The sequence below is a fragment of the Pan troglodytes genome, chromosome 10 (assembly GCF_028858775.2).
Source record: "Pan troglodytes isolate AG18354 chromosome 10, NHGRI_mPanTro3-v2.0_pri, whole genome shotgun sequence".
NCBI classification, from domain to species: domain Eukaryota; kingdom Metazoa; phylum Chordata; class Mammalia; order Primates; family Hominidae; genus Pan; species Pan troglodytes.
Window position 1 is genome coordinate 34,026,259 of NC_072408.2, and position 12,518 is coordinate 34,038,776.

Genomic DNA, 12,518 nt, shown 5'->3' on the forward strand with positions numbered 1-12,518 from the left:
GTGCCTAGTACCAGTATAGAACTTGGCATTTGTAGTCATTTAGTATCAACTTAATAAAATGAAACATTTTCAGTTAAAGGTAAGTTCTCAATATCCTGTTGAGATGATTTGGAATCAGTTTAATCTATAATGATGAGACTGTCTTTCAATATTTATAGTGAGGTAGTCTGAATGTTGAGCATTGAAATGCATAAAACTAAAATTGAATAAAAATGTATTAAGAAATTGAAAATAATTAAATTGGAAACTTAAGAATCAGAAGCATCATTTGTGGTTTAAAACATAAATTTTATTTTATTTTATTCTATTTTTTTAAATTTTTTTTATTATACTTTAAGTTTTAGGGTACATGTGCACAACGTGCAGGTTTGTTACATATGTATACATGTGCCATGTTGGTGTGCTGCACCCATTAACTCATTTAACATTAGGTATATCTCCTAATGCTATCCCTCTCCCTCCCCCCACCCCACAACAGTCCCCAGTGTGTGATGTTCCCCTTCCTGTGTCCATGTGTTCCCATTGTTGAATTCCCGCCTGTGAGTGAGAACACGCGGTGTTTGGTTTTTTGTCCTTGTGATAGTTTGCTGAGAATGATGGTTTCCAGCTTCATCCATGTCCCTACAAAGGACATAAACTCATCATTTTTTATGGCTGCATAGTATTCCATGGTGTATATGTGCCACATTTTCTTAATCCAGTCTATCATTGTTGGACATTTGGGTCGGTTCCAAGTCTTTGCTATTGTGAATAGTGCCACAATAAACATACGTGTGCATGTGTCTTTATAGCAGCGTGATTTATAATCCTTTGGGTATATACCCAGTAATGGGATGGCTAGGTCAAATGGTATTTCTAGTTCTAGATCCCTGAGGAATCACCACACTGACTTCCACAATGGCTGAACTAGTTTCCAGTCCCACCAACAGTGTAAAAGTGTTCCTATTTCTCCACATCCTCTCCATCACCTGTTGTTTCCTGACTTTTTAATGATTGCCATTCTAACTGGTGTGAGATGGTATCTCATTGTGGTTTTGATTTGCATTTCTCTGATGGCCAGTGATGGTGAGCAATTTTTCATGTGTCTTTTGGCTGCATAAATGTCTTCTTTTGAGAAGTGTCTGTTCATCTCCTTCGCCCACTTGTTGATGGGGTTGTTTGTTTTTTTCTTATAAATTTGTTTGAGTTCATTGTAGATTCTGGATATTAGCCCTTTGTCAGATGAGTAGAGCACAAAAATTTTCTCCCATTTTGTAGGTTGCCTGTTCACTCTGATGGTAGTTTCTTTTGCTGTGCAGAAGCTCTTTAGTTTAATGAGATCCCATTTGTCAATTTTGGCTTTTGTTGCCATTGCTTTTGTTGTTTTAGACATGAAGTCCTTGCCCATGCCCATGTCCTAAATGGTATTGTCTAGGTTTTCTTCTAGGGTTTTTGTGGTTTTAGGTCTAACATTTAAGTCTTTAATCCATCTTGAATTAATTTTTGTATAAGGTGTAAGGAAGGGATCCAGTTTCAGCTTTCTCCATATGGCTAGCCAGTTTTCCCAGCACCATTTATTAAATAGGGAATCTTTTGCCCATTTCTTGTTTTTGTGAGGTTTGTCAAAGATCAGATAGTTGTAGATATGTGGCAGATAGTTGTAGATATTTCTGAGGCCTCTGTTCTGCTCCATTGGTCTATATTAATTTTAAGTTTAGTTGAACTGACATTTCTAGATATATTAAAAAAATACTGTCTTTAAGCCTTTGCTTGATTTTGTTTGAATAAATGGTGATATCACTTAATCATATACATGGATTGCTATTCTTTCCTGGAAAGATGAAGGAGAATAATGATACTGGGGATTTCACAATGAAATGTAATGGGTTTTGACTAATGATTGTTATTCCAGTATGTTAACTGCTTTTAAAACTATAGTTTGATGGAGTTTACCTGGAGGGATGGGAAATATTTTATAATGCACATTAATTACAGTGTCCATGTTATCAATTCTGTCAAACATTTTATCAATGCTCAGTACTCATTTACTGCAGGAATGCCCAGTACCTTATATCATATCTCTCCCCATTTCCATGGGGAAATTCCCTGCATTCTCCCAAACTATAAGATTTTCAGCTGAGATCAATGTTCTGGGAAGATTTCTCCATAAATATCTTGGGAAATCTCACTAGGAATTGAAAGCACATTGCCATGGGAGATGAATAAGAAGCTTTCCCATTATTGATCATTTGTTTCCACTCATTCTGATAATTATAACAGACAGTATTGAGCTTGAATGGCAGTTTAGGTTGTCATTATAAACAGAATGCCTGAATATTGGCTGCTTGTTTTCTTTTATTGAGTGAATTGCATACTGATGATTGAAAATCAGCAAGTGTTCACTTGGTACAGGTGTTTATAAAAATATATGCTATATTGATGTGAAAAACAAGAGGAACCATACTTTAGTGAGATAACCTGGTATTTAACTTGTAGAAAGTTATATTTTTCAGGGAAAAAGTCATCTTGCAGTTCAAAACAGTGGTGGAGAATATAACAAAATACACTCCAGAATAAAAATATTTCACCACGTGGCCAACTCTTAGGTCTTGGTTAGTTGAGTTAATTTTAAGATAGAATATATTCTGTTATTAATTCCCTGGATTACTAACTCCTTAATGACCAAAATTGTGTCATATATTGGTGTGCGTATTGCAGTAGCTGGCACAGCATCTTGTATATAGCAAGAATACATATACTTGCTGAATTAAATTGCATTTACAAATAGTTCAGACTATTTATAACAAAATACGAATATCTAAAATGCTTTCTTGGAATAATTTTTCTAAATATGTGCCATTTTATAGACATTTAATTAAATAGTGGTATCAGTATTCATTCACTGAGAGTCTACAGTATCTTAAGCTATTTTTTTTTACTCATTAACTCGTGTAACTTTCAAAACAATGATATAAAGTTGGTATTAATCCTCCATCCCCTCAAGGAAACTGAGGCTCAGGGAGATTAAATAACTTGAGTTTATGTATGAAACAATAATAGTATTTACTTTATAGGGCTTGTGAAGATTAGCTGGGATGGATTATGGACCAAGCTTCCTGGTGCATGGTAAGCCCTCAGTAATTTAGCTATGTATTATCATTAAGATCATACAGCCAAAAAGTTACAGAGTTGGTATTAGATCACTGATCTGTCTCACTGCAGAGCTCACGCTCTTTTCTTCATTGCCTTCCAACTCCCTTGCTCTACATGTATGGCAGAAATAATTAGTCTTCCTATTATGAGCTCTCGAAGGGCAAAGGATGAGACTTTTTCTTTTGTCTCATCCTTTTGTCTCATCAGGGTACCAGGTACTTACTGGTACCCTGTACACACAATAATAAATGTTGTTGACAGTTTGACTGGCTTGGCGGTGACACTATTCTGGTTTTGCTATCGGTATGAATGATTGGTAGGATGGTTGATTCTGAGAAGGGCTCAGAGGAATGTTGTTGCAGTATGCCTTACATTTTATATTAGGAAAGGAGGTTTTCTCCTCAGTTGTATGCCACCTGCATCTTGATTCTAAATTTTCTTTCCCTGGTGCCTGTGGGAAGAAGGGTCTGAGGGCAGTTGGAGTGTTCAGACAGAGTTAACATTTTCCGATTAGCTTTTCCAGTATTTTCTGACTTAATCCTTAAGTCATTTCTGGCAGTTGTGTCCTTAGGATATTTTCAAAGTTAAGCTTTTTAACTTGAGGGGTAAAAATTTCTTTGTGTTTTGGAGGTGAGAGAATTAAAAAATAATTACTGAGTCTCACAGTCCTAGAGAGCTTTCCTGAAGAGAAATTTAAGTAAAAAATGAGCTGTCGGCATCCTTGAGGTTTCTCACTGGTCACATAATAATACATCATTTGTCAAATGTGGTTGTCTTCCTTCACTTGAAGTTCCTGCTGTTGGCAGTTTTTCTCCATATTTGTGCACGTGGAACTCAAAAACAAACCGAGGACCCAGAGTTCTGTACATGTGCATGGTAAATGACTACTACATTGTTTGAAATATAACTGCCATATGTGACACAGTTCTTTTTGTAGTTTTCTTTATGGTGTTAAAATATACACAATATAAAATTTATCATTGTAACTATTTTTCAGTGTACAATTTGGTGGCATTACATCTATTAACGTTGTGCAACCATTACCATCATCCATCTCCAAAACTTTTTGTCTTCCCAAAGTAGAATTCTATACCCATTAAATACAAATCCCCATTCTCCTATCCCTCTAGCCCCTGGCAACCACCATTCTACTTTCTGCATTTATGAATTGGACCACTCATGTCTCAGCTTTATAACTCCATGATTTACTTGTTTAAATTGAGGCCTACCATCTTCTTTTTCCTTGCTGTAGTTGTTATCTGATGACTGGGATTGATGTCTCACTGCTGGATCTATGTGAGGATGTGAACTTAATGCAATTGTCTTGCAATAAATAGTGTACTTTGCTTCTCTATATAGTCACCTCTTAAATTTCATTATCACATCATGAGGGCAAGACTGTATCTACTCTGCTCACCACTATATCATCAGTGTCTGGTACATTGTTTGCACTTTGTAGAAAATCAATATATGTATTTATAGAATAAACAAATGCTGCTGATCTTTATCATTAAAAAATCCACTTAAAAACCATTTACTGAGATTTCCTATTATGTAGGAGATCAGCTAATTGAGGAACTCTTATTCTTCTCCTGTGACACTATCTCTAAAAATGAGTGTGGTGATATAAACCAAAGATTATAAGCGTATACACCTAAATCATTTATTCTTTAATTTATTCATCAAATATTCATTGTACCTGTTATGTTTTAGATGCTGGCTGTGCAATGGTGCACAAAATAGACATGATCCTTGGACTTACAAAGCCCTAGTTTAGTGAAGAACCCAAGCTATAAAAAGTGAACAAACAAATGATATATTAGTTGTAAATTATAAGAAGGAAAAAGATGGAATGCTACCAGAAAGATCAAGGATGGGGCAGACAAGTTTAAATTGCAGGAAGTTGGAGACATAGTAACTTTTCATATTTGTGAATAGCTGTTTTCTCATATAGGGGAGAAGAAGGCTCATTTGTAATACTAGAAGAGTTGCTAGGATAGACTTTTTTAGAAAACAGTTTTGGTTTAATTATAGAAGAATTTGCTAATAGAGAATATTAGAATTTGCTAATAGAAGAATTTGCCACGATGAAATGGATGGCTTTTTTTTTGGAGGTTGCCTGTCCTATCATTGAAGGTACTGGGCATAGCATTGTGGAGTTATGTGGCCCAGCATTGCAGAGTGGTTTCCAAATCTGGTTGGTCATAAGAATTATCAATTTATGTGGAAAAGTCTAGCACAATACTTGATATTTAATAGTTCTGTTTAATAAATGCTAGTTGAGTCTGACTTCAAGTTTCTTTATGGCCTGTTTAACCATGGCAGCCAAGAAGAAAATTACTGACAACTGAACATGATTTTATTTTTATCTTTTATTTTTTTGAGACAGAGTCTGGCCCTGTCACCTAGGCTGGAGTGCAGTGGCGCCATCTTTGCTCACTGCAGCCTCTGCCTTCCGGGGTTAAGCAATCCTTCTGCCTCAGCCCTCTGACTAGCTGGAACTGCAGGTATGCACCAATATGCCCGGCTAATTTTTGTATTTTTTTTGTAGAGATGGGGCTTAACCATGTTGCCCAGGCTGGTCTTGATTTTCTGGGCACAAGCGATTCACCCGCCTTGGCCTCCCAAAGTACCGGGATTACAGGCATGAGCCACTGTGCACAGCCAGAACATCATTTTGAAGTATTTTCAGCTCACAAACACAAAATAAATTATGCAGCAACACTGGTTAAAATACTATCTTATTGGGTAGTAAATTTTGGTATCTTGCTGCCAAAGTTGGTCCACTAATGTGTTAAATTTACCCTGTATTCTTGAGGATGTAGCTTTATAATTCTTTGTATTTTATTGCCTGAAGTATAAAATTAAGGTTTTCGATGTCAGTAGAATGTTTTGATATGTGTTTATATAGCCCAGTGGAATAATACATATTTTAAAGATTTTGTTAAATGCATTCCACAGTAGTTCACTAAGATATCAGTCAACAGTCAGATATCAAGTATTTAAGAAGTATCTAGCATGTCCCTGGCACTATTCATGGAAAGTGGGTCCAAGATAGTTAATTTCCCTTCTGCATAAATTGATGAGGCCTATTAGGTAGACTTTGTAAGATAGAACCTGTTGCCATTATACCAATTGTTGTAAAAGTGCAATAGTATTTTGGCTTTTGATTGTGCTATATTTGAAGGTGACCTTAAATTATCGACTAACTTACAACTAGTTTGTTATATTTACACATTGAGTCTCCCAGTGTCTAATATTAGATGGTCAAGATTTGAAGCCTCAGTAGTTGAGTGAATAAGTTGTTATTAAATAGAGCAAAAAGAAATTTCATATTATTGCAGTTCATTAAATGATTCTGTACAACTTACAGTGCAGTTCATTACTCACACTGTGGTATTAGACTAGTAATAAGGGTGATTTTTCTAATAGAGTAACTCCAACAGAGCCACCATGCTGTGTGATGATGATGTGTGTAGTGTTTAATATCTGGGTGCAGTATTTGCCTGAAGGATTAGATACTGGAATTTTAGACTTACTATTAACTTAAGTCTCAAATGGCACCCATTAGCAGTGGGAAGTCTTCTTTCCTTTTTCTTGTGTGTTTATGAACACACCTACTTTTATAATATGTTAACCAGGAAAATTGTGTTCTACTTGATCCTGCATTCGTTCAAACCTGTTACGTGCTGTGATTAGAGATTTATGAGTGGGTACTGGCAGGCATTGATTTCTATTGTGCTGCCCTTATGGTAAATACCACAAATTTGTAAGCTACAAAGCTTAAATTTATCTCACTGAATTCCATGTAGTAAAATTCTATCTCATTTATAGTGTGATAGTCTAATCCTTCTTAAGCAGCCTATCCTGCTGAACTGATTTACTATTTTTTGTCCATAAACTACGAATGTTCAATAATAATAGGCTAAATTCACATGATGGCATCTCTAGATAATCTAAATGTTCCCCTTGTAATCTTTGTGCTTTAAACATGGGACTATGAATTCCTCTTGGGCGAGAAATTAATTTCCAGCATTTTAATAAGGAGAATATGTAAGTATGCATTGAGGCTCTGAACTGGGCAAATTTCAGGGCAATTTTGTCTGTAGCATGAGTGTGCTTCCATGATTTTCTGCAAACTACATTTCCCTCCAGTATTTAGATTTAAGTGATTTTTTAAACCTTGCAATAATCAGGAATATAGAATTTTATTTTTTCTCTTCTGAGTGTGTTATTTGTAGAATATTTAGTAGTATCATAGTACCAAAATACTGATTTGCTTTTTTATTGATAAGGTTAAATTTTGGTGTTTTGGATTGGATTATTTCCCATTACATTTTCAAATATTTTCTTCCATAGAGTACTTTTAGGAATAAGACAAAGTCTGAGATGGAATAGTTTGGATACAGTTTTACTCCTGTAGAGACTTTTTTACTATTGTGCTTTGAGAAAATTCAATACAAATGTAAGCAATGGAAGTTTGAAGGTGCTTATAAAAATAGGAAATGTCTCATCTTGACCATATGCACCTTTGTACCTTCACAAAGCATCTGCGGAGGTTAAAACAAATCAACAGTCTGTTTTTTTTTTTAAATGCTGAAATATGAGAAAGACGATATACGTGTCTCCTATTGTCTTCAATAGGGCACATCACCTAAAGGAAAATAGAAGTGATAAAAATTAGAGTTTTATTACAGGCAAAATGTTTTGTTTTCTATATTTCCTTTATAAAAAAACAGACTTATTAAAGTTTTAATAATGTGACAGTCAGATAATTAACATTTATTGATGTTTCTCAATGCACCAGTGTATATGAGGTGGGTTGGAGTTCTTCTTATCACCACTAAATCACTTTTATTTAATCTCCACTGAATGTGACTAAAAATATTAAGCCTTAGAAATTACAGATTTCTACAGATTCTAGCAGTAATGTTCAGCATGCACTATGAAATGATTTAAGAACACTTGAAAATCAAGTACAAACAATTGTCAGTAGTGTATAAGCACTATTAGGGATCTATTCTCATAGAATCCCTATTAGTGCTTATGATTTACTTAGCATGTGTGTGCTGAGAGGTCAACCAAATATTTTACAAATGTGAAGTCAGCTTTAGCTCTATTTTACAGATAAGGCAAACTGAGGTTTACAGAAGAGCTTAGTGCAGTTGCAGGGGATTTAACTCTGGTCTGTCTTATACAAGCCCACTGGCTACCTTATACTACAGTTTCTTTCTTTCTTTTTTTTTTTTAGTATTTATTGATCATTCTTGGGTGTTTCTCAGAAAGGGGGATGTGGCAGGGTCATAGGATAATAGTGGAGAGAAGGTCAGCAGATAAACACATGAACAAAGGTCTCTGGTTTTCCTAGGCAGAGGTCCCTGCGGCCTTCCGCAGTGTTTGTGTCCCTGGGTACTTGAGATTAGGGAGTGGTGATGACTCTTAACGAGCATGCTGCCTTCAAGCATCTGTTTAACAAAGCAGATCTTGCACGGCCCTTAATCCATTTAACCCTGAGTTGACACAGCACATGTTTCAGAGAGCACGGGGTTGGGGGTAAGGTTATAGATTAACAGCATCCCAAGGCAGAAGAATTTTTCTTAGTACAGAACAAAATTGTGTCTCCTGTGTCTACTTCTTTCTACACAGACACAGCAACAATCTGATCTCTCTTTCTTTTCCCCACATTTCCCCCTTTTCCTTTCAACAAAACCGCCATCGTCATCGTGGCCCGCTCTCGATGGTCACTGTCTCTTCGGAGCTGCTGGGTACACTTCCCAGACGGGGGGCGCCTGGTAGAGGTGCTCCTCACTTCCCAGACAGGGCGGCCGGGCAGAGGCACTCCTCATTTCCCAGACGGGGCGGCCAGGCAGAGGCACTCCTCATTTCCCAGACGGGGTGGCCGGGCAGAGGCGCTCCTCACATCCCAGACGATGGGCGGCTGGGCAGAGGCGCTCCTCACCTCCCAGACGATGGGCGGCTGGGCAGAGGCGCTTCTCACCTCCCAGACGGGGCGGCCGGGCAGAGGCACCCCCCACCTCCCAGACGGGGTGGCCAGGCAGAGGCGCCCCCCACCTCCCAGACGAAGGGCGGCCGGGCAGAGGCGCTCCCCACCTCCCAGACGAAGGGCGGCCGGGCAGAGGTGCTCCCCACCTCCCAGACGAAGGGCGGCCGGGCAGAGGAGCTCCCCACCTCCCAGACGAAGGGCGGCCGGGCAGAGGCGCTCCCCACCTCCCAGACAGGGGGGCCGGGCAGAGACGCCCCTCACCTCCCAGACAGGGCGGCCTGGCAGAGGCGCCCACTTCCCAGACGGGGCTGCCAGGCAGAGGCGCTCCCCACCTCCTAGACGAAGGGCGACCTGGCAGAGGCGCTCCTCACCTCCCAGACAGGGCGGCCGGGCAGAGACGCTCTCCACTTCCCAGATGGGGTGGCGGCTGGGCAGAGGCTGTAATCTTAGCACTTTGGGAGGCCAAGGCAGGCGGCTGGAAGGTGGAGGTTGCAGCGAGCTGAGATCACGCCACTGCACTCCAGCTTGGGCAACACTGAGCATTGAGTGAGCGAGACTCCGTCTGCAATCCCAGCACCCCGGGAGGCCGAGGCGGGCAGACCACTCGAGGTCAGGAGCCGGAGACCAGCCCGGTCAACAGGGCGAAACCCTGTCTCCTCCAAAAATACAAAAACCAGTCAGGCATGGCGGCGCGCCGGCAAACCCAGGCCGAGGCAGGAGAACCACTGGAGCCCGGGGCAGGGAGGCTGCAGCGAGCCGAGACCACGGCAGTACAATCCAGCCTCGGCAACAGAGGGAGACCAAAGAAAGAAAGGGGAAGAGGGAGGGGGAGAGGGAGAGGGAGAGGGACTACAGTTTCAAATTAATGTTTTTGTATAGATATTTTGAATGTTGGAAAAGTAAACCTATAGTACAAAAATGTAAAAGCTAATGGAGAATGGTGTGTTTCTTAGGCACATTTAAATATGTTATGAGACTACCTCAATTGGCCAGTCTCCTTTATTCTTTTCTGGCAGGGGAGTAGCTATTTGGGGGCAGTTTTCAAAGAATGTTGAATTATTTAAACACACAGTACTTTGTCACCAAGGCATTCCTATCAGTGTCTGAAGATGGAAAGGGAAGGAAGATGAGTTTATTCTATATGGTTGGATAATTATTATCATGGAAGAAAACATGGACTAGGAGTTCATATCTAAGAACTGCTCATTTTTTGACTTTGTATGTGTCACAAGTTTTCAGAATATTGGTTTCTTCATCTGCAAAACAAGGAATAGAATTCTCTGATTACTTTCTGTGAGTAATAAATGGATGGAATGATGTAATGTGTCACTTTGGATGTCTTAGTCACTTGAAATAATATTAGACTTTCACATAATTATATATTTTTTATATCTGATAAAGCCAAATTAGTGTTTCTGAATTGCTCATATCTAAATGCCTAGTGTCCTTTTGACTTTTCTTTGAGAGCGTTTCATAGTGGTAATGTTAAACACAAATCGGAAATCATCTGTCCGCTCTAAAGAGGTTGGGATTTTGTATAATCTTCAAATTCCCAGCAGCTATTGGTTCCTGCTACATAGTAGACACTTAAGAAATGCTTTTTAAATGAATAAATGAATACATCTAAGAAAGTTGAGCTTTCTCTGCTGTTACTGGAACCAATATAGGAAGGATTAGTAAAAGAGAACATGATGGTTTTATAAATAAGGGGACCTGCATCATCTTTTGGCCTTATGATGCCCCCCAAATTCACTTAACTGACTTTCAAATAATTTGTTTAAGCAGTGTGTTTTGCAAAATGCTATAAACACCTGAAATTATGTGTTTAATATGATGATTCTATGTGTGACCAGATACTGAAGTTCTCATTGCTCTGCTTTTGTTCTGAAAAAATGACTTACATGGGCTAAAAGATTCTCCCTCCTGTAATGTGTGTACATTTCTAATAGGAGATTTTCACTGGTAAACATGATTAAGTTACAAAAATTTACTAGTTAGAAAAGTTGGTCATCTGAGATGATCCAAGTATGATTGCACAACAGTCCTCTTTCTATCAATTTCTGTCATTTGATTTTTCTCTATTCGACCCAACAATTTTCTTTCAAAGGTCAGTTCTCTCATCATGTGCAATAAGGGGCCTAAAATGTTGGCAATAAAATGGATAGTGTCAGGCATTTGTCAAAACACCAAATAACTGCAGTCATCTTTCTTGTGTGTAATCCTGATGCATCCAGACAGACAGCAATGCCAGAAAGTCAGCTAGGAATATTTGGACATGTTACCAATTTCATTATTTTGCTTATTCCTTAGGGATTACAAGCATACCTAAAATGTGTTCATCTCAAAGATGGGTGTTATAGTAGTAATATTTTAAAGAGAATATCATAGGTATTAGACTTAGAATTAGACTTAGAAGATGTTATGTTGTGTGATGATACTTTTAATAGAGTTTGGCAGTATCATAACAAAAAAATGATAGGTACTAGCATATACTTACACATTTAAATTTTGTTTTCTTCCTGTTACTGCTTTACCTTTTCAGTTCTTGAAAAACATTATTCTATTATAATGTTAATTTTAAAAAGTGTAGAAACTATGTGAAATATTTGATATTTAACCACTTAATCAACTCCAGTAATGTGATATTTTTATAGATTATTTATAGTTGCTGTATTTTATTTGTCTTAAAATACATGATCAAAAGGAAATGACAGTAACAAAGAAGAAAAAATATCTTACATGGTAGTGCAATGAATTATTTAAACATCCAATCAAACTTTTTTCATGGTGTTCCCAAATTCATTTAGTTGATTTGCTTATACTTTATTTCTTTGTAAAGAGTTATGAGGACCTTATGTTAAGTGAAATAAGCTAGACACAGAAGGACACATACCATATGATCTCACTCATATGTGGAATTTTAAAAGGCTGATCTCATAGAAGTAGAGAGGATAGTGGTTATCAGAGGCTGGGAAGGATAGAGGAATGGGGAAATGTTGGCAATTGGGTACAAAATTCCAATTAGGAGGAATAGGTTCTTATGTTCTTTTGGACAGTAGGCTTGACTATATTTAATGATAAAGTATTGTATATTTTAAAATAACTAGAAGAGAGAATTTTGAATGCTCTCGCCACAAAGAAATGATAAATGTTTGAGGTGATGGATTTGCTAATTACATTGATTTGATCATTATACAGTGTATACATGTATGTAAATATCACATTGTACCCCGTATTGTTATGTATCAATTTAAAAGAAAGTAAAACTTTAAAAAAAGTACACTTCTGAAAGTGTAGTACTAGCAATCAAAAGAAAGAAGATGGGGTCTGTTTTTTCAAGATGAGCTATCTTTATAAAATTACAGGATGGGGCCCTGGAAGT

At 37.9% G+C, this 12,518-nt stretch overlaps 1 protein-coding gene across 17 annotated transcripts in view; it reads left to right on the top strand.

Annotated features, from left to right (window-relative positions):
- The window catches only part of TAFA2 (TAFA chemokine like family member 2), a 541,094-nt gene that overhangs the window by 240,595 nt on the left and 287,981 nt on the right, over positions 1-12,518 (top strand). The window contains exon 1 of one of the 17 annotated variants that reach the window (XM_016923137.4): positions 3,059-3,105. The exons of the other annotated variants lie outside the window; for them this stretch is intronic. The gene's annotated coding sequence lies outside the window, so the exon portion shown is untranslated. Of the gene's footprint in view, positions 1-3,058; positions 3,106-12,518 lie in introns of those variants that run through there. 17 annotated transcript variants of the gene reach the window in all.